Here is a 23,797-nt window from a genome sequence, read left to right as displayed (position 1 = left end):
AAACGAAGTATGTACGAAAGAAAATTATCGAAATTAAAATGACACACTAACTATTAAATCGATCAGAAACCCTATTAAGTTTTAGTCGAGTCTGCGACATAAAAACTCGAGTAATTAAAATGCTGACACAATTCTCTGCGCTATGTGCGCCATTAGCCGACATTCTATGTCGTATTACAAAATGTTTGAGAAAAAACTCCTTGCTTTTATAACTAGTGCGTTACTTAACGTAGAATAATGTTCATTTATTTTTTATAAATGATTTTTATCTTAACGTTGTCTATGATTAATGTGAACTGACGAAATCATTGCAGGTATAAAATATGCATAGTGAAATGGTCTTAGAGATTAGATTTTCAGTTTTGATGTGGATAATTAATAGATGGGTAAATACGGGCTGCTTTGCCGAGAATTTAGTACATTTCAATCATAAAACGGTAGGAAGTCTTTGGATCGTTATTATTTCGAAAACAGCTACATGTTGTTCAGGGGTCGCCAACATTTTACACATAAAAAGGTTTTTGATTATGTCATTGGTATAAAATAGATTGAAAAAGAAATTCGTATGAAAACATTATGCTAGAGCAATGGCATTCATTTATTATATTCTTTTAACACGGGTATGTCGCATTTTCATGAACTTAATGACCACTTTCAACAAATCACGACTAAATCTTAGTTACCTATTCGATTTTAGTCAGTGTAATAGTAAATACACGTCATTTTAAACACGTGACAACTGAACCAGTATTTTCCCGGATGTTTGGTTTTGATCTCAAGGCCTTCACTCTGAGTTCTTGAAGTTTTGTGCATTGCCATTGAGAATTACACAAATATACCTAGTCCTTTTTGTTACTGTAACTTGGGCCATTTTAGGCTAAATACCAATAAAACAAACTCCAGATTCCAGAAGTACTAGGTACTTACTATTTGAGACTCAGATACTGTATACACAGTGGAAACGATAAAAATTGTTTTATAGTTATTTGTGTTTCACTACAGACTGGGCAATCATCTTCAATGGATATTCAAAAATATATTTTTATACCTTTGCATTGATTTCGGTCCTAGATCCGTTTGGTCGCTATGTTAGTCCTAGAATTATAATAATTATTCCACTTTCTATCCTGCCTTTAAACATTCGTAGGTACCCATACCTATATCCCTTGTTATTATTATGTCCAACTTATCCTATTATAGCCAGTGGCCGGGCATTGTTTCCATACCTCCAAGAGAAATAAACAAGCAATTCAATATCTATTTACATTATTCATAAACTCCGCCATTTCCTTTCTGACTCACACTACGATGTATTTCAAATGCAAAAATTTCACAATCTCCATTAAAATCATAGTTTTCAAGGCATTTTATTTAGCCTTAAGTTTTTGGCTAATGTATTGCGCAATCGTGAATAGAAACGCACTATAAAATGTTTAATGTGAAGTGAAATCCGATCATGACAAATAAATTATGAAAATATCGCCGATTGTGGACGTCAAAGTCTCAATTTCGCCATATTTATGCATGAAAAAATAAATATTTTCTTTCACTTTATTTGTCTATTTAATTCATTAATATTGAACTACCTCTTAAAAATATTATCTGCCTATTAATTTGCCAATAGACTAACTGAATTACATAACAGATGATTATGCAACAATTTTAGCAATTTTTTGGTAGGTCTCAGACTACTACTGCATGTTCAACTGTAAAATTAAGAAATTAAAAAAAATACATTAATTGCAGAGAATGTAGGGTAAAGCACCCAGTAGTCAGCCCCCAACCAGTAGTCAGCCTTTACAGGCTTTATATCCATATAATTAGTGTAGAAAATAGTAAAGACCAATAAAATAATCATTAATCGAATCTGTATAATCTTATTGACTAATATGCACAATTACGATTCGATAGCATGACAGGTTGACGTGTTACACTCATTCTTATGAACTGCCATGAAAGACATGGGCAAAAACGTCGCCATTGCTATTTTTTTGTTAAGGATTCGTGTTTTAGTTTTTGGCATGTTTTTAAATGAATTTGATGCAATATGGAACGAACTGATATTTTATGCTAGTATTTAATAGTTTATCTTCGATAAAATCATGCATTGCAGGCGTTTTATTTGTCTTTTGTATTATAAATTAGCGTGGCCGACTATTGGGTTTGCAAAATATGAGGTTGATCCAGTACTCGGCCATGAGTGGCTGACTACTGGTTTTTTTGCAATTCTCATATATGTGGTTGAAATTAACAGGGCGAATACTTCTCAACATAACTATTGCGTTGAGCTAAACTCTTCTAAGACAAAAATAGTATTTTACCAGTAGTCGGCCGCATATAAAGTCAGTGAATTTCATGAGGCCGACCATTGGACCTACATATCCCTTAGTCGGCCGTCAGTTTTGCTAAATGAAATTGGGTCTTAAATCCTTTCATTAAGGTTCAAATTTGTGGACGGCTATGTTGGCACAAAACTTAGTTACTTGTTTTCGAATAGTATCATATCAAAAAGACCAAAAGATCTGTATAAAGAGGAATAATTGTCATGTGCTATGGTGGCGATCAGAAATGTTATGAAAATCATGGAAACGAGTCGAGTACTTGGCATTTCACACATTATTATGACACTACAAGTCCGAAATCGTTTAATAGTCGCACAAATGCCCCGTACCATACGGGGCTTTGTAAGCTAGACTAAGTGCACTCCCAAAAACAAATGACTGCCTTAAGAAACTGGTCACGATATGCTGGAATCAGCTTCCAGTTTCACCGGATGCAGCTGAATAGCAGTGTTTTACATGGAGCAACTGCCTATATGACTTCCACAACCCAGTTACCTGGGCTATACCACGATTACCATAAGACTGGTTATCAGATTTTCAAGCTTCTGACTAATGGCAACGATTGCCAGAGATCCTTGAATGCCCGCCGGGACCTACAATTTACCATGCCTTCCGAAACACGAAGGAATTTTGGGAAATGAGAAAAGAAAGGAATGATACCAGTCACTTCTATCATCTACCTTCTATTTCCTAGCCTACTTACTTGACTTATGTTTCAACACATCAAGAAAGCTAAAACAGTTTTATAGGAGAGCATCTTTTGTAGATTGGGGAGAGTTGAAAAACAGAAGGAATAAAGGAACAGAAAATAAACTTTTATCGCTGTGAACCGTGTGAAGAAAGATTGACTAGAAAACATTTAGAAATCAATTACCTAAGTGCTAATAACTATAAATTAAAATCTTGAAAACCCCCGATTTCACAATATATTTTTTTATTTCATACTTTTTATAGGTTGGTGGTTAGGTTAAGCCATTCTGACTTTCCCACCACCAGCTTTCTCAGCATGCGAAGCCATTTGAGACCCCGTCCGAGTAAATTTGCAGACATTCGGTTAATCTCCCCACTTTAACCCACTACAACTTTTAAACGGCTCCACCGATTTTCATCAAACATGTCTAAAAACACTCGCACATATGTCACCTTTAATTAAAAAAAACTAAATTGAAATCACTGCATCCTTTCGGGAGTTATGATGCCATAGACAGACAGACACACAGACAGACACGTCGAACCTTATAACACCCCTCTTTTTGCGTCGGGGGTTAAAAATTAATGGATGCATAAATTGTACTGCATGGTATTATTGCAAATGTGCTTTATTTCCTGGAGATTTCAATAAAAATATATTTAAAATAGAACATTTGTATTGAGTAAGTAAGAGGCTGACTACTGGGTAAGACATGGCTGACTACTGGCGAAATGGGGCTGACTACTGGTAAAAAGTGCCATATTTTGTTTAATGTGGATTTTTTCCATAATAATCTTATAAATATGATATTTTTTTATTTTTTTCTTAAAGTTTAATAAATTACCTTTCATACAATGACTAATGATTTTACATCTAGTAGTAAATGTTAAAAATATGGCTAAATCAAATTGACATTTTCACTAAAAGGCTGACTACTGGGTGGTTTACCCTATGTAGTTTTTCCTAGTCCTTCAACAAAGTATTAATACCAAACTAGATAGTTAACGCACTTTATACTTTCAAATAGTTTATTAAATCCACTGTTGAAATAACCACAACATTAGCCGAACCGGGAAATAATGTATCAACATGATATTTTTTACTAGCTGACCCGCGCAACTTCGCTTGCGTCACGTAAGAGAGAATGGGTTATATTTTTCCCCGTTTTTGTAACATTTACTGGTACTCTGCTCCTGTTGGTCGTAGCGTGATGTTATATAGCCTATAGCCTTTCTCATTAAATAGGCTATCAATAAAATATTTTTTCAATTCGCAACAGTAGTTCCTGAGATTAGCACGTTCAAACAAACAAACTCTTCAGCTTTATAATATTAGTATAGATACCAAGTAGCCCACACTTATGTCGGTACAAATCAGATGCTCGCAAACCTGTTCTATGCATACCAGAGGTTGATTGCGTCACTGCGCATGCGCCGCCGGAGAAAAAATGGCGGACCCTCGCTCAAAGCGCGGGCGCTTGTGAAACATACTTACTGCATTAGGTTAAGTTCCGCTAAGTTACAGTAATGGAGAGTTATGTGGGAGAATACTTTGAATGCTATGTTGCTGTTATTTTCAAGAAATTTTAATGTTAGTACAGAAATTGCAGTGTTCGGTGATAATATCATCCCTATTTTAAAGATCACGGTAAAAACCTAGGATTTGCTGTACATGAATAGGTATTAAGTGATTCATAGACAATAGGGACAACTGAAAAACGGGGTGGGGGGGCCTTTGCCTAGCAGTGGGACGATCACAATGAAAAAAAGATTATTATTAGATTTTAATAAACTTTAAGATTACTATTTTAATAAACTTTAATGTAGATAAGATAAGTAGAGAAGTGATATTAATTTTCTTCCAGCACAAAATAATTGTCCATCTAAGCTTTGAGTTCGCAAATACAAAGATTATTCATTTGTATTATTCCAGTCAACATGAGATCATCCTGCGTAGATAGGTTATGTCAATTAAAACAACAGGTAGATATTAACATAGATAAGCATAGGTAAGTTAGTATACCTTAATAAGATCCCGGATGTTCATAGGACAGACCATCAAAGCACAATAAAAAATCTATTTTCCATTTAAAGATACCAGGATAACTGTCAAACTATTTATTTGTAGCTTTTCTTCAAGAATTTGGTACCATTTGAGCCAACTCTAAGCAAATAAGAATTACGTTTATAATAAAAACTATCTTAACATACCGAAGCAATATACTGTAAAACATGAATTTTCACCCAGGCTTACTTGGCATTTCAACACTATACTAGCTTGGGTCTCAAACAGACATTTGAATAGTGTTACAAGCACGAATATAAGCGTTTATCTTCTAAATGCATAATTTGTATATTGACCAAACTAAACTAATAATATAAAGCTGAAGAGTCTGTTTGTTTAAACATGCATATCTCAGGAACCTTTACTTCGAATTGAAAAAATCTTTTTGCGTTAAATAGACAATTTATTAGGGAAGACAAAAGGCTAAAAATAATATAAATAACTTAGCGATACCTTTCGAAGTTAGGTGTGTATAAGAAATAATTATCACTTGCTCTAACGGTGAAGGAAAACGTCGTGAAGAAACCTTGCATGCCATCCATTTATTTGCCCAGTGTGGTGGATTCAAGGCTTAACACCACTCTCTCGATTAGGAGGAGATCCTTGCCCAGCAGTGGGACATTAACGGGTTAAAAAAAAACAAAAAAAAATACACTATGACTAACAGGAGTGTAATACTAATTAAAAAAAACTTGTAAAAACGGGAAAACTAAAGTCTACCTAAAGTACTGGCCAGTATTAACGGTGGTTAGTGGTTATGACAGTAATGACAGCTATTCTTACAAATAATGCGGTTTGTTGTGCAACGTTACGTGCACGGAGCTGTGTCGGAGATTTAAATAAGACCACTGTCGATTATATCTATACAGGATAGCTGATCTAAAATGCATAAGTAGTTTGTGCTGAAATAGCTAGCTTTAGTACCTGTGGACTTTACCGGTCGTTAATAGTACCTAATCGATGAGCAACTTATGGTGGAACAAATATTTTGTTGAGGTTTCTGCGCTTTGAGGACATTAGGGCACTTGAGGATGAACAATGATCTTTCAAGCGGAAAAGACAAGGTTTTTTTATTCTTTTATCCGCAGTTGGCCGGAATAGGCAGGCTCAAGGCTTTACTTCTCCCCCGTTCCGAGGGGAGGCACTTGCCCAACAGTGGGACAGAAAGAAGCGATTTAAAACTACCTATTTACTATAAAAAAGACCTACAGCGCAATTCGGACTGGTAACTTTTTATTGTCGAATTAGTACATACCTATCAATAGGACCTATCAATACATACATTAAGATACCCATCTAACCCAGCCAGATCAGTAACTTTTTGTTGCCGGATACTTTAAAAGAAAATCATAACAAGGAGTCCATAATACGATTCTAAGCTATTGTTCAAGATATGATTATCTGTGATCTGAACACAAAGGTTTCAACAATAGTATTGTAATATTGTTACATTTGTACCAGTAAGTTACTCTATACACGTTATAGTTTATTTACACTATGAAAATAAGACCAAAGAATAATATTTTGACGCCTTTTGCCCTTGTTTTTATTATATTTTGTTTGTTTATTTGTCTTGGTGTTACCGGATATCGTAAATCAATATAAGCAAAGGTTATCTTTGGTTTCTGCCTACCCCTATAGGAAAAAGGAGTGAAATATTACTGAAATTATAATAATAATCCTGCTGATATCCGGCTACGGCCATCAGAATCAAAGTCGATCAAATTTGAATCATTTATTCATTTCGGTCTAATATTGACAATTTATGAGAAGACTTTATGGCGTTTTATGAGAAGAAACTGAACTGAAATTGGCCGAAAGTGCAAAAGTTTATTTATAGTATCCTAGTGCGTGCACAATACACAGGTACACTCTCTAGTCCTTCACTATCATAGTCCGATGGAACGAAAAATCGCCACGACCGGTAAGGGGTCAAGCGCAGATCCGACGGCTTTACGTGCTCTCTGAGGCACGGATCGGTCTATGACCTCAACTTCCTGACTCCGGGCAATATCTGAGAAATTCCTAAAATACTTTTTGGCTCGACCCAGGATTCGATCCCGAGACATTTTAGGTCGGTAGTGGCATGCACTACCGACCGCGCTACTGCGTCTTACTGAAATAAAGAGAATACCCATTACAATGTAATACCAACTAATTACAAAACAGTTACAATATGGAACGGCTGACATAACACACAAGTTCCTGCGGCGACTAGTACGACTTCGTAGAGATGCGGAATGCACAGTAAGTCAGTAATTAGCGTATAACTACATGCTCTGACGGTATGCTAAGCATTTTCCGCGTTCACTCTCAAATATGAAGGAAAGTTCGCTTTATTACTTCCTAGTTGTTTGCTTTTATTTTATTGCGATGTTTTATTTCGTCTATTCTAGTATTTTGACATTTGAGGTTATATTTTGGCATTTCGTCGCTTAGGTAACAATACCGCGCAAGTTAAATTTGACATGTTTCCAGGAGAGATAAAAAACTGATTATTATCTTTGAAATACTTCTGACATGTGTACTGAATACATAAATAGGTAGATATTAAGTTCGTTCAAGATTGGACAATTTAAAAAAAAATCTAACATCATTCGATGCGCGCTGACAAAATCTATCCAATGAAGTATAAAACGTCATATGACCAATTTTCGACTTACGCGGTATTGTTACCTAAGCGACGATTTGACGCCTTTATTTTTAAGGTTATAATTATTAGGCAATTAGTGCTGATGTTTTTGTAGTCGGATAACTTTATGCGGACACGTTTTAACTTAATAATATAAGATAAATAATGGATTAGATGGTCATATTTTACAAGCTTTTAGTCGAAGATATCGGACGCAGGAAAACCTAACCCTAAATCGAATCCATTAGTTTCACAGGAAGGAGTGCTTAAACCGTTAAGCGTCCGGGCCAAAAATGGCGCGCGAAATTGAATTGGCGGTTGGCGTTTAAGCGCCGATTCCGTCATATTTTAATACTAACACCCTAGTCATACCTTATATATTTGAAATCTACATAAAATTTGCTATAGATTAAAAAAATAAACCACAAATAATATTTGATAGTGGTAGTACAATAGTCGGTTTAATCTGAATATTTTGTGCTTTAGGCATGTGTTTGAAGAAAGTCTAAAAAATATTTTTAGGCAAAAAAAATAATATGACGAAAGGTGTTATCGTGTAGTTAATGAATAATGACATTAAAATCCAACTGTAAAATATACTCAAATCTTTAAAATTAGTTAAAAAAAGTATTTACAATATTGGTCATAAAGGAACATGTCGTTGGGTCAGATGTTGTTTAAGGTGCTCTCTGGCCTATATCAACCACTTATTCAAGTGTGTGCATTAGATCGTCGTCTCGTTTCATCAGCTTCAATGTCAAATATGTTTAAAAGGAATAAACATAGCTTTAGCATTTCGTTCCTACGTTTTTTAAATGTAAAATCGTTTTGCCGTACCACGGTGGCGGGGCGCTTGACGGGGGTAGAACATTTAACCGTGACACGGTGGCCGGGCGCTTGAGAGGTTAATCTGAAATGAGACATTATTTATTTTTGGGCATTTATTAGTCTCTAATAAGAATGCCATTAATCATTCAGTCTTAGCATCTCTGAAGATCTGTTCACATATCACATAGAAAATAACATATTTAACCAAATCGAAAGCCCTAGCTTACATAACTAAGCAACAATTAACATGCATAAGACATAAGAAACATCATAGAAGTCATATAAAAAGCAAGACCGCTAAGTTTCCACAATTTTCTGCTTCATGCTCACATTATAAGTACATACATATATAACACCACGCCTTTTTCCCATAGGGGTAGGCAGACACAGAACATAACTTGATACGATGTGATGATAATAATATACTAATAGTATAAAGCTGACGAGTTTGTTTGTTTGAACACGCTAATCTCAGGAACTACTGGTCCGATTTGAAAAATTCTTTCTGCTATTAGCTAGCCCATTTATCGAGGAACGCTAAAGGCTATATATCATCACGCTACGACCAATAAGAGCAGAGTACCAGTAAAAAATGTTACAAAAACGGGGAAAATTATGACCCATTCTCTCTTATGTGACATATCATCTAGACCTAAGCCTTTGGATATAACAGGCGTGATACTATGTATGTATGTATGTACATATTAGTATGATAATACATCTATGTCTCAACATTTTCAATATGGCGGGCTGACATGAGAAATTGTGCGTTCTCTCACGCCCTACGGCTCATTATCAGTACGTGATCGACGATACTGAATAACTGATAGATTGTGTTGATAGCGAGTAGCGGATATTAATTTTATGCAGACGGGATATTTTTTTACATGTAGACATACAGAAAATCACGCTTGTTTATACCCGAAGGCTTAGGCAGAGGTGTATGAAACATATTAAAATTAAAGACAAATTCAACTATGTTCTATTTCATAAACTTTTGACAAGTAGGTATTTGAAATTGTCTTAGTTTTTTAAATCTACCACCGTACACGTACCACCACATATGTTAATTCCATGTAATAGGGGGCGAGCCTATCGCCATTTGATGGGCAAATTGCCAAACTCTAGGTTCCTATTGAGATACATAATAATATAAATTAGAAAATACCACTAATAGTACCTTGTCCGACCCGGGAATCGAACCTGAGACCTCATGATCAATCCGATACACTACAAACCCACCACAGGGTTGCATAGAAAATGTAACTCAAAAGTAACGAACTTCAGTGTTTTTGGAAAGTCATCCCTTAAGGGATCCCTTTTATTTTTCCTTACTTATATGCGAGCGAAGCCGCGCGGGTTTATTAGTCGTTTATAAGGAGTGTCAGGCCCACTCTCTCCTTCCACATGTAGTCAGAATTCACTCCGACAGTCAGCTCGTGCCGCCGGCGATTATTTACAATTTAAAACAACCATCCTTACACCTTTCATTTCCAATATCGATTTCTATTGTAGTTTGAAACGAATTGGAGAAACGCAAAACGGTCAAGTGAAACATCTATGCGAAATCGTTAAAGGTTTTATGGAAACTGGTGAACTTAGTAATTGCTGTACGTTAGAAACGAACTTTTAAAAAGTGACATAATAGTTCCCCTTTTGTATTTGTTACTAATTATCTAATTATAATCAGTGGGTAGTTTATTCTCGGAAAAGGCGTTCTTTCGATTCAGTCTACTACTATGGGGAAAAGACGAAATAATATGTATGCGTCTAACAAAAATCTGTCCAATTTCGATCCTGGCTTTATACCGAATTCCGTTAATAACATAATGTTTATAACAAATAATTAAAAAATACAAGACGTTTTAATATCAGTACTACTAGCAACCGTGTCAAACATTCTTTTGCGAAATTGCAGCAGTTTAAAAGTCAGAAGATATTCCAATACAAATCTGTCAAAATTTACATATTTATATGCTTTTTTTAACCTTACTATTATGTACGTCAATCACATTCAAAAGGCCGTCTCCCGTTATAAAACGGGATACCAAGGGGAAATCTTTCCAATAAATTAATGGCAAGAAAATATAAAAGTTGTTATTCCCATTCACGGCCGATCAACAGTCACTAATGATTCATTCAAAGGTTATTGCCATACACGGCTATACATTTTAAGGTTCCGTAGTAAAAGGTAAAAACGGAATTCTATTACTAAGCCTCCGTCGTCTGTCTGCCCGTCCTTCTGTCACTAGGCTGTATCTCATAAACTGTTATAGCTAGGAAGCAAAAATTTTCACAAATTATATTTCCGCTGCAACAACAACAAATTCTAAAAAAATCAAATATTAAGGGGGGTCCCCATGCAATAAATGTGTTCTTTTTTCGTATTCTTTTATTATGATGGTACAGAACAATTCGTGCGCAAGTCCGGCCCTCACTTGGTCAGATTTTTCGTTTTTTTCTTTATTATGATGGTACAGAATCTTTCTTGCACGAGTCCGACTCGCACTTGGCCGGTTTTTTATTCACAACGCTTCAATAGCCCTCAAGTAGTTGGGGTTCCGTCACTTTTTGTCTCAATTCATGGCTATGGGATCCGAACGCATGGGAAATAAATATGTATTATGTATTTACGAACAATTGACTTGAATGTCTTGAACACATCGTTGAAGGCTTCCTTGTTTATATTTGCAAATGTATTAAACTGATGTATTCTTTATTGAAAGGTTTTTTATGTAATGTTTTGTTGAAACAAAATGGTGCGTGATTTTCTAGTAACTAGTTGTAGAATAATTTGTAAAACTGTATGTGCTATTATGTAGACGGCTGTAGACCTGTTGAAAAAATCTTCAAGTTCATTTAAACCCTTTGCGGTGTACCTACTGCTAGGCAAGGGTGTCATCTTTATATATGTATATAATTCTTCTGTAAGTGTCACTGAACTTCTCTTAAACGACTGAACCGATTTTGATGATTTTTTTTGTGTGTGTTCAAGGGGATCTGAGAATGGTTTAGATTATTAAATAAAGTTTAAAATTTTCAAATTAAATACGTGTAGATAGGACAACGTCTGTCGGGTCCGCTAGTATCGATATAAAAGAGGGATAAGGGTTTTGTCTCGAAATGAGAAAGCTATTCCAGACCTTGAGTCATCCACACAAAGTATGACGTAGAAGTATGGCTAGAAATAGGTCTCTATCGCAGCTTAATTGCTCAAATATTGTAATTATTTTCTTTATACAACAACTACAACAACTGTTTAGTTACATGTTGCCTAGTCAGGGGCATAGTACTCGACAACTCGTAGCCGGCGGTCCTGTATGACAAGATGTATGGATGTGAATGAAGCAAGGGAAGTTTGTAAGATTCGTTCTAAGTGCCGTTCTTTAGTATTTGCCTAGCCCTGTGGAGAAAAGGCTTTATATTATGTATGTGTGTATCTTGGCTAGTAAGTAGCTAAACAGCTTTGCAACCTCATACATTATCATTAAATTGATCTATCAAATAACCGACCTAGCAAATAAATTTCTCAACAGAAAATTCCCACGCCTAATCGTAATGGCTGTTAAATAAACAAAACTATTAAAATTTACTAAAAAGGTACATAATTACATCTTCCATATATTTAAAGAAGGCAATTAAAAAAATTACTGATGTAAGATGGCCTTCTAAGCAATGCGTTGAAAATCCTTAATACCTCAGGATGTTGTAAGAGAAATCTTTGATAGTCATTTTGCATGTAATTAAAAATTCTATGGCTTTCTTTATAAGCTAGGATTGGTCTTTTAGTGGGTATATTTTTGACTGACATTTTCGACATTTTATCTAAATAGATAGAAGTTATCATTATTTCACACTTGATTGCAAACCTTTAAAATATGAAAATTCTATTGATGTTCAGTAGTTTCAGTTGGGTGAACTTGGGACGACTTGGGTGATTGAAAAAAGTTCCGTTGAAGCATGTGTGAATGGTGTAAATCTTACTCAATTATTTTTCTTCAGCCTGTAAGAAACTAATAAGATAATTGTTTAAAATTTTCTTTACAAAGTCTAGTATACACAAAATTCAGCGACCTCCCGTCATAATATGTCGACGATTTGATGACTGCGGCTCTTTATTTCTCAAATATCTTGTAAGTAAATACGAGAACCCTTTAAAATAAAGACACCGACATCAAGACATCAACATCTGTCGCCTTTTGCATCGTTAGTATAAAAGTTTTGTCAATTAAAAACTTAACTGAAGTAAATATCTTTTATATATATAATTCTTCTGTAAGTGTATGTCACTGAACTTCTCTTAAACTACTGGACCGATTTTGATGAATTTTTTTGTGTGTGTTCAAGGGGATCTGAGAATGGTTCAGAGTCACAATTTTGTCCGCTGGACAATGTTTTTTTATTTAATTTTATGGCAAAACAACGTTTGCTGGGTCAGCTAGTAGTCGTACAAATTAAATCACTTTCTCATTTCAAATCGTTGAAACACGATTAGCGAAGGATATCCCTCTAACAAGCATAGTTGACAAGCGGCAAATAAGTTAAGATTACTTAGATTACCTTGCGTAATGTTTGATTAAATTAGCACCGATTACTAACTACTAACTGGTTACATTTCCCGGTTTTACTGACTACGTGTTTAATTTATTTATAGGCTTTCATCACTTAAGTACTGCCGGAATAAGTTTTTATATTTTTGTCAGAAATACCCTTTCTGCGTACGAATCCTAGGTTATGTTTCTACAAGAAACTGTGCAAATAGAAATTTTTCGTATCTTAGTATCTCTACTCTTTAGTAATTTGACAATTCTAGTACCCTTATTATAATTACCTGTAATAACTTAATATTAACCGTCATATCTTATCAGAAATACAATATTCAGCCAGCACCTAAACAATAAAAAGAAAAGATGCTTCAAGCGCTACAATCAATAGCAAAAATACAGCCAAATTGAGAACCTTCTCCTATTTTGAAGTCGGTTAAGAAGTTGCCAATCTGTACATAGCAAACGCCTAGCAATCATTTATAAAATATTTATAACTAGCTGACCCGCGCAACTTCGCTTGCGTCCAATAAGGGAGAACGTGTGAAATTTTTCCCCGTTTTTGTATTTTTTTACTGGTACTCCGCTCCCTTTGGTCGTAGCGTAATGATATATAGCCTATGTCCTTTCTCGGGTATCAAAGTATCTCCATACCAAATTTCATGCAAATTGGTTCAGTGGTTTAGGCGTGATTGAGTAGCAGACAGACAGACAGACAGACAGACAGAGTTACTTTCGCATTTATAATATTAGTATGGATTATCTTATAGAAAGTGTAATAGAGTAACACATTTCACAAGTTAATATTATAACGTACATTTTGTCATCTCGCATAATTCTCAGGCATTCTGTGTCGGTGTTCTCGTCACACAATCAAACAATTTATCATAACTGTAGGCCTATTCGCACATAAATAACTGCGTAATATATTGGGTAACATCTTCTTTTAGAGAAATTTGTAACACGGTTCCGTATACCTATATTTTTTGCATTATAACAAATTTTAAAGATATTAGATATCGGCTTCTCAGTTTTGGGGTTCCTTTATGTTACATTCATAATTCTAAAGGATACTCAATAAAATTAACCGGGATTTTATTCCATCAAAATTATTATACGTAATTGTAAAATTATTGAGAATTAGAGAAACCTAGGATTCATTAATTTTTAATTGTGGTATTATAAAAATAAGTCGAAAAATAAACGAAAATTCATCATTTTCAATTGCGAGTAGAAAAAACTGGTCACAGATAAAAAAACAGTCAATAATCTCTATAATTCAAACCCCATAAATTATCCTCATTAAACTTAAGTAAGCATAATAATATTAATCGGTGTTTTTCTTCACCCGCGGTACCCACATCACGAGTATCAAGTGAGCCGCGCGAGGCGTGGCGACTCGCCGAGAAACATATTAACGCATTTACATAAACCACTCTTGACTTACGTAAGGGAAAGTTAAGCAGAAGAATAAGAAAATTTACACATGTCTCGCTTAAATAATACTATTTACTTTGTAGTTTCTATTATGGCGGAAATAACGCGAATGTTTGCGGAATCTAGAAATCTGCGTGGAATGGAATGTCGTCCAGTGTTTAGGCTTTTGTTTGTAGTATGTAAAACCGTAACTAGGGATTCTTTTAGCCGTAGAGGGAGGTTTTAAATGTTTTTTAAGGTTAGTTTAGGGTTGTATGAAAGGTATTCTATCTTTAATGATTCATTGTAGGGGTTGCCTCATTAACTTTGGGGTAAATCGCTCCATTTAGCATATGACTATTATGAAAAGAGTATGTTCAGAGCACATAAGACTTAGCAGGTCAATTATGGAACTAACTGCGCTATTATTGTACTTGGAGTGTTGTAGGTATTTGTGCTGGGAAGGATGTCTAAGCTAAGCCATGGATAGTTTTGATAATATTGATATATTTCATAACGACAGTCAGGAGCCACAATGTAACGTGCCTTCCGAAACACGTAGTAATTCTTTACGTATGATATGGTTATCCATCCACTAACTAACCTCGGCAAGCGTAACCTCAGAGATTGATCCGTGCGACTGTACTTTAACCACAAGCTCTTCTATATTATATTTTCTCATTTATTAAAGGCCTTGTATATAAAATTGTGGTTTACTTAGTCATAAGTACAAGTTCCTTTTATGTTTACAACATGTTTTCTCAATGTTTTGTAATCCTTGACGAGGCGAGATGAGGAAAACTTATTAAACGAAAAACAAGTTTATCTGTAACTTATTATAGCGTTGCCAGCGTTTAAGTCCTGGCAATGTCTCTGCCTATAAACTTGTCAGATTGATGGTCAATGGCTATATTTGCCACTATGGCGACATGCGACCGCAGCGCAGAAGTATCGGGTTCAAATCCTAGGTTGGGGCAAAAAGTCTTTTGTATGTTTTCTGTTTAGAATTTCTCAGAGAATGTCCGAGGTAAGGAAGTTGAGTTGTACTTAAACCTCCGTGCCTAGGAGAGCACGAAAAGTCGTCCGTCCTGCACCTAACCTCTCACTGGTCGTGTCGGTTATCCGTCCCACCGGACTATGACAGTGAAGGAATAGAGAGTGTAACTGTGTAATGTATACACTTGGACACTATTAAATATAATCTTTTTTTTTACGATGTGCCTGCCTGTACTGCGTTTAATTTGTGTTTCAGTTCAAAACAATAGCTTTAATTTATTCAACTTTAAACACATTCGTAGTCATACTAATAATTTACAGATTCACGATTTATACAAATCGCCATTAAAGAAACGTACTCTGACTAAGAATAATATTTGCACAGTTGTGTTTATGGTTATATATCAGTGTGGTATAATGAGTCATGTGAAATATTCGTGGTCGTTACATAAGGCTTACAGAAACTGGTACTGGGCTTTAAAATGACGTGTTGATTATAAAGTTCAATGAGTCAGATATCTACACTATATTATTATAATAATATTTAAACTTTTATTGTCAGATACAAATAAGTATTTGGAATCTAAAGCTACGCAATGTTTTTGTAACGCAATGAAAAAAATACTTGTGTAGTTTTATAATATATGGTGCAATTAAAACTTTTTTCGTCTATTAGACTTCTGACTTTGCTGATAGTTACAAGTAGTTATTGTCTTTTATTTAGGCAAAATGTGCACATTTAAGAGCTTCAAAAAATAATTTATTTATTAAACAATTATTTACTCATTCTGTATCTGGTCTTCGTAATTTAATGAATTAAATCATAATTTTATTCAAGCTCATGATTCAATAATAAAAAAAAAAAAGATAAGGTTAGGAATTGCGAAAAAAACGGCATAAAATATTATTATTATGTATCATATCATTAATTTTAAGGTCGGCCAGGAAAGTAAGAGTCTACTGAATATTTCATAGAGTTAAAACGTTTTTATTTAACATTTTGTATACAAATACAAGGTTTTTGCTAACATTGGGAAAAACGAAACAGATTTTGCAATCAGCCTTGCTGTTTTATATAATTCAAATCAGTTTTCACTGATAGTATCGTAACCACGTTTTGATAAGGCAAATTAAAACTTCTATAGCTATATTTGAGTAGCTAAACTTTTTAAAATAAAAGCAACCTTAAGAGTTTAGATATTTGTTTGAATTAAACGAAAACATGATGGTTTTCCATCAATGCTTCTTATTTTTTACCTAGGGGTAGGCAGAGACCAAAGAACGCCACTTGGTACGATCCTTACAAACTTCCCTTGCTTTATTCACATCCACACGTCATCGTGTCATACAGGTCTTATTTTCAAAACATCGCTAATATGATCTGAGTATATCCTGCTAGGGTCTATGTTATTTTTTTTTATAAATAGCGTAGGCACGTATGTTTATTGTAAGTAAAACGTTATTTGATTGTATTTTTCTATTGTGCATCATCAAATAAATAAATATCTAAATAATAATATCAACTGTTTTTCTGGCTCTTTCTCATAAAAGATGGAATCAAAACACTGGCATTATGAACATAAACAACTATTGTGATAGAATAAATGGTTTATTTGCCTGTTTGTTTTATTTATTTATTTATAGTAAAGGCCGTTTAAATGGCTGGTTTATAAATATAAAACTTTTATCGAATGACGCAATAAGTATATTTTCTTATTACCTACCATAAACTTCCTATGAAATTGCCTTTGTCTACCATACTTTAACTTACTACTAGCTCCAAGTAATTTTTAAGAATCTACGATTTTGAAAAAGTACAATATATTAAAGTAATGCCCCATTAGCTTCTTTGAAGAGAATTTGATGATTAGTTCGATCTGACCTAATTAATTTTGGAATAAGCTGAATAAGGCTCAATAAAGAGAGATCGACTGGAGAAAATTTGACGACAAGCACATTGAACTTGGCCTCACAACTACATCTAATAAAATCTTTTGAATCTTTCATCAATCCGCTGAAAATTAATTAATCTCAAGTTTTTACTAGACAACTCTTTCGCTTTTAATATGTATTTCTACGTTGCACGCATAGATGCAATGTATAACACACACGCGATATGCTCTTAAATATTTCTCTATTAATTTATGAGCTACAGAAACATGGCGGATAGGTGCCATAAACAATGATGTTTTTTTTCTCATCGAATATTCTCAGTATTGATTCTTTTTATGAATTCTGCGACCTGTCAAGGTAACGATAGTTCAATGTAATTTTGTAAAAGTTATTCTTGTAATTTATTGTGTTACAGTATAAAACAACACAATGACATTGTCGTGTTAAAAATATGGGTTGCAATTTCTTTGTGAAAATAATTAATTAAAAGCGTTAATTCTTATTTATTAGGTACCTACCTACCAACTTCGTTTTTCCGTATGTTAAGTGTCAAACGACGTTATTTTTTGTGATTACGGAAGAGATAGAAATAAATTATTGGTTTTTAAAAACTAGAACTTAGAGCATAAATCTAAATCCTTCGTCAATCGTAAGCCAGAATTCATGGTCAAATAGGTTACCTAGGTAGGTAGACTAGGTAGCACATAAATGTAGATAGGAAGGTACCATATTATTATGATTATTAGGTATTAAGTTCTAGAAATTAGAGTTTCAAGAGTTAGTAGGTACCTATCTCAAGATTGATAATAAAATATATTGGCAAAAACAAGCCGTGTTCTTCAAGTGTGTGTGCCTACTGCCTACCACTAAATAGGTAGGGTAAACCACCCAGTAGTCAGCCTTTTAGTGAAAATGTCAATTTGATTTAGCCATATTTTTAACATTTACTACTAGATGTAAAATCATTAGGCATTGTATGAAAGGTAATTTATTAAACTTTAAGAAAAAAATAAAAAAATATCATATTTATAAGATTATTATGGAAAAAATCCACATTAAACAAAATATGGCACTTTTTACCAGTAGTCAGCCCCATTTCGCCAGTAGTCAGCCATGTCTTACCCAGTAGTCAGCCTCTTACTTACTCAATACAAATGTTCTATTTTAAATATATTTTTATTGAAATCTCCAGGAAATAAAGCACATTTGCAATAATACCATGCAGTACAATTTATGCATCCATTAATTTTTAACCCCCGACGCAAAAAGAGGGGTGTTATAAGGTTCGACGTGTCTGTCTGTGTGTCTGTCTGTCTATGGCATCATAACTCCCGAAAGGATGCAGTGATTTCAATTTAGTTTTTTTTTAATTAAAGGTGACATATGTGCGAGTGTTTTTAGACATGTTTGATGAAAATCGGTGGAGCCGTTTAAAAGTTGTAGTGGGTTAAAGTGGGGAGATTAACCGAATGTCTGCAAATTTACTCGGTCGGGGTCTCAAATGGCTTCGCATGCTGAGAAAGCTGGTGGTGGGAAAGTCAGAATGGCTTAACCTAACCACCAACCTATAAAAAGTATGAAATAAAAAAATATATTGTGAAATCGGGGGTTTTCAAGATTTTAATTTATAGTTATTAGCACTTAGGTAATTGATTTCTAAATGTTTTCTAGTCAATCTTTCTTCACACGGATCACAGCGATAAAAGTTTATTTTTTGTTCCTTTATTCCTTTTGTTTTTCAACTCTCCCCAATCTACAAAAGATGCTCTCTTCTATAAAACTATTTTAGCTTTCTTTATGTGTTGAAACATAAGTCAATGGTAGGCTAGGAAATAGAAGGTAGATGATAGAAGTGACTGGTATCATTCCTTTCTTTTCTCATTTCCCAAAATTCCTTCGTGTTTCGGAAGGCATGGTAAATTGTAGGTCCCGGCGGGCATTCAAGGATCTCTGGCAATCGTTGCCATTAGTCAGAAGCTTGAAAATCTGATAACCAGTCTTATGGTAATCGTGGTATAGCCCAGGTAACTGGGTTGTGGAAGTCATATAGGCAGTTGCTCCATGTAAAACACTGCTATTCAGCTGCATCCGGTGAAACTGGAAGCTGATTCCAGCATATCGTGACCAGTTTCTTAAGGCAGTCATTTGTTTTTGGGAGTGCACTTAGTCTAGCTTACAAAGCCCCGTATGGTACGGGGCATTTGTGCGACTATTAAACGATTTCGGACTTGTAGTGTCATAATAATGGGTCTATCCCACTAGTCCCGTTGAGTTGTCCCGTGACGGGACAACTGGCACTATTTTGTCCCAGTTGTCCCGTGGCGGGACAAGTGACACTGTTTTGGTGCCAGTTGTCCCGTTGCAGAATAATCACGGGACTAATGGGACAGACGGAGGGGTCAAAACAACTGGTTGCATTGAGTTGTTGTGTGACAACAGGTACTTGGTACTTTGGTAAGATAGAAGATGATGAATTGTACGCTTATCTATGTAAACTTTAAATTCACAAGAAGTTTTTTTTTTACCATTTAGGCTTGTATAGTAAGCAAACTCGCAGAGACCCTTTTAGACAGTTTTAGTATAACAAAGATGCAATGGGGCACAATCCGGTAACTATCCCTGTGTACACTTTGAGTATTATTACTAAGATATAGGTTTAAATACCTTTGGCTTTACAATTTATCTGCACAAGTATACTGCATATTCCATTTGAGATATCTACCCTTGTTATAATGTACTAGTTTGTATAACGTCTGCTATCTTACCAAAGTACCAAGTCCCTGTTGTCACACAACAACTCAATGCAACCAGTTGTTTTGACCCCTCCGTCTGTCCCATTAGTCCCGTGATTTTTCTGCAACGGGACAACTGGCACCAAAACAGTGTCACTTGTCCCGCCACGGGACAACTGGGACAAAATAGTGCCAGTTGTCCCGTCACGGGACAACTCAACGGGACTAGTGGGATAGACCCATAATAATGTGTGAAATGCCAAGTACTCGACTCGTTTCCATGATTTTCATAACATTTCTGATCGCCACCATAGCACATGACAATTATTCCTCTTTATACAGATCTTTTGGTCTTTTTGATATGATACTATTCGAAAACAAGTAACTAAGTTTTGTGCCAACATAGCCGTCCACAAATTTGAACCTTAATGAAAGGATTTAAGACCCAATTTCATTTAGCAAAACTGACGGCCGACTATGGGATATGTAGGTCCAATGGTCGGCCTCATGAAATTCACTGACTTTATATGCGGCCGACTACTGGTAAAATACTATTTTTGTCTTAGAAGAGTTTAGCTCAACGCAATAGTTATGTTGAGAAGTATTCGCCCTGTTAATTTCAACCACATATATGAGAATTGCAAAAAAACCAGTAGTCAGCCACTCATGGCCGAGTACTGGATCAACCTCATATTTTGCAAACCCAATAGTCGGCCACGTTAATTTATAATACAAAAGACAAATAAAACGCCTGCAATGCATGATTTTATCGAAGATAAACTATTAAATACTAGCATAAAATATCAATTCGTTCCATATTGCATCAAATTCATTTAAAAACATGCCAAAAACTAAAACACGAATCCTTAACAAAAAAATAGCAATGGCGACGTTTTTGCCCATGTCTTTCATGGCAGTTCATAAGAATGAGTGTAACACGTCAACCTGCCATGCTATCGAATCGTAATTGTGCATATTAGTCAATAAGATTATACAGATTCGATTAATGATTATTTTATTGGTCTTTACTATTTTCTACACTAATTATATGGATATAAAGCCTGTAAAGGCTGACTACTGGTTGGGGGCTGACTACTGGGTGCTTTACCCTACCACTGCAAAAGACGTCCTTAGTCACCTCGCATCCGGGTTTGGAACATATCTTTGATCTTGTTCTTTCTTAATCTTTCATACTTTTCAACAGGTGAATAGTGTCAGTGCCTCAGCGGCGAATCAGCAAAATTGCTTGAGGCATTTTGCCGATTGGCCCCCGGCTATAGGAGGCTCTCAAACAGAGAACCACGGGCCTCAGTAGTTGTAAATACTTGTAGAATTACGCCATTACAAGTTTTAAAATTTGTGTCTAGTTGATCTAAGTTTAAGTTGACCTTCTGGTAGGTTACCTTTACTTAATACATTTTGTTCACGTGGGTGACCACTGCGACTAGTGCCGTGACTAATTTTATTTCGTGATTTACCGAACTAAATTCGTGTTCTCAATTCAAAATGCTTGCAGTTAGTAATTAGTAAGTAAAGAGCTACATTCACGTCTAATTAATACGCTTTCAAACTTCATCATTCTAATGTGCAGTCACTTTCCTTTCCAAGTTTTTGTTTTACTTGTACAATAAATGCAACTTACCTTTCCAATTGGAATCCTATAAGTTTGTTATGTCTTCAGTAAGTCCAATTCTAAGCACGTAAACAACTACTTAGTACTCTCGGCTGCAGTTATAAAATATTACAAAATCCATAACAAACAAACGATGGGAATTGAACTCGTTTACACGTTAAGAAATTCGTTTCAAAAGGCACTGAGTTTAAAAAACTTCACAATGAATCGTTGAATAGTCGAATATTTCATTAATTTTATAAATTACACTCACTACGAAGTTTTTTTTTTCAAATTTAGAAACGTTCACTTCGGCGTCACAGCGCATGCGCGGAACGGCGCACGTTCTTTCGGCGACAGAGTGCGACTGTGTGAGCTTGGGCCAATCGCCGTGTTGCATTCTCCGAAGATCGAGTTATTACACAAACGAGTTTGAATGGTCGTCAGCTGTCGTAAATAAGCCGTGTTGAGTATACGTTCTCGTGGAACCGGCTAATACGATTGTTTCTTATTTATTGCACTTTATAATCAACTTTATTTCGATTGAAATAAGATTCACAATCTCTCAGTAAGGTGGTTTATTTTCTTGAAGTGTTGACATGACATTGCTACGGGAAATTGAAATTACGCGCGAGGCTGATAAGATTTATAATCATTTATCAAGTTAGGGAATGAATGGGAAATCTTGTGAAACTTATTTTGAGCTTTAAGCTTAATGCAATAGGTGTTATGTTGGCTTTTTTAATGTAAATGTTGACTTGATCACCTTAGAAGAAATGCTGTGGCCTCGAGAGGTATGTGCGGTGCATAGTTGAGTGGCCCAAAAGCCCGCGCAGAATCTTGATATTTTATCGTACGTGTTACGTCACACCTGCTGAACTTTTCTATTGTTTCCCAATACATGACTTAGTTGTTGTGACATTATAGCGCATTGTCTTAGCAAAAGCAAAGTTTTCACTAAAAGCTATTTTATTTATTGGTGTAAGCACGCAAACACTGGACATTGTGACTTAGAAAATAAGTTATGATTAAGTTATAGGAATATGCTTACGAAAACTAACGCCATCTATGTATTAGTAGAAGTTTAATTTGAAAATATAAGTTTATTATAATATTGAATCAACATACCCTTACCTTACAATGTTTCAACACGCGTATTCATTTATAAAATCAAATATCATGGTCGGTTATAATATTAATTAGCCGAAAATTTACACTCAAAAACCATTTATAAATTTCAGCTTTGTGACGCTAGATGGCGTTAACACCAAATGTAGAAAATCGTTTACAAATGCAGAATTTACTTTATTTTTATCATTAGTCTAGGTTTTTTTAGCATTCCTCATGTTTTAATAGCACATTGAGTCACATTGGTTCGAATAGAAACCAGTTACTATCACTCACGTAGGAATACGGTTCCGCGCTTCCGTCAACACAAATACGTGACTCGAATAATTAATCGATAATAACTGAGCACGCAAATATTTGCAATTATTATTTATTTTGTAACTTTGAATTATGTTGCTATGACTTAAATGTGCTGGCAATTTACTATACTTACTATTATATACGATTCATTCGACTTTTATCATTTGCTCAACTAACTTACCTTTGATAAATATGTAAGTAATATGGCTTTCGGTTTGCATTTTTCTAATAACTAGAATAAAATTTCTATTCATTAAAAACGCATAACAAGGGACACAAAAAGAAAACCCACAAAAAAAAAACCCCAAGAACTGGAGATCATACAACATTTTAAGACCCTAAATAATTATTATGAACGAGAATCGAACCCTGACGCTGGCGAGGTGTCTGTCTTAAATTAATAAGATTCTATTATTAATTAGTATTTGTCGTTATCGCTTCTCGGCCTTTTGGCTAAGACCAAAGTGTAGTATTTGTCGTTTTATTTACTTCACGTACCAATATAATAGGCTACATACTAACATTCGGCGTAACGATCTTTCATGTTGTCAACTTTTTTCGCAAATATCATCAATAATCACTGAAAAACCATTAAATGCTTATATAACAGTACGGATAC

The 23,797-nt window shown here is 34.9% G+C and overlaps 1 protein-coding gene across 2 annotated transcripts in view; it reads right to left on the bottom strand.

The window, feature by feature from the left end:
• Positions 1 to 22,130, bottom strand: part of nahoda (DOMON-like domain-containing protein nahoda) — a 107,373-nt gene extending 85,243 nt beyond the window's left edge. The window contains exon 1 of one of the 2 annotated variants that reach the window (XM_076130093.1): positions 21,781 to 22,130. The gene's annotated coding sequence lies outside the window, so the exon portion shown is untranslated. The remainder of the gene's footprint in view (positions 1 to 21,780) is intronic. The other variant, XM_076130095.1, reaches the window with a different exon arrangement.
• Positions 22,131 to 23,797: the final 1,667 nt, after the last annotated feature.

The sequence above is a fragment of the Anticarsia gemmatalis genome, chromosome 23, assembly GCF_050436995.1.
Source record: "Anticarsia gemmatalis isolate Benzon Research Colony breed Stoneville strain chromosome 23, ilAntGemm2 primary, whole genome shotgun sequence".
NCBI lineage: Eukaryota > Metazoa > Arthropoda > Insecta > Lepidoptera > Erebidae > Anticarsia > Anticarsia gemmatalis.
The sequence above is the reverse complement of the archived record's forward strand: the minus strand, read 5'-3'. Positions and strand labels throughout refer to the sequence as shown.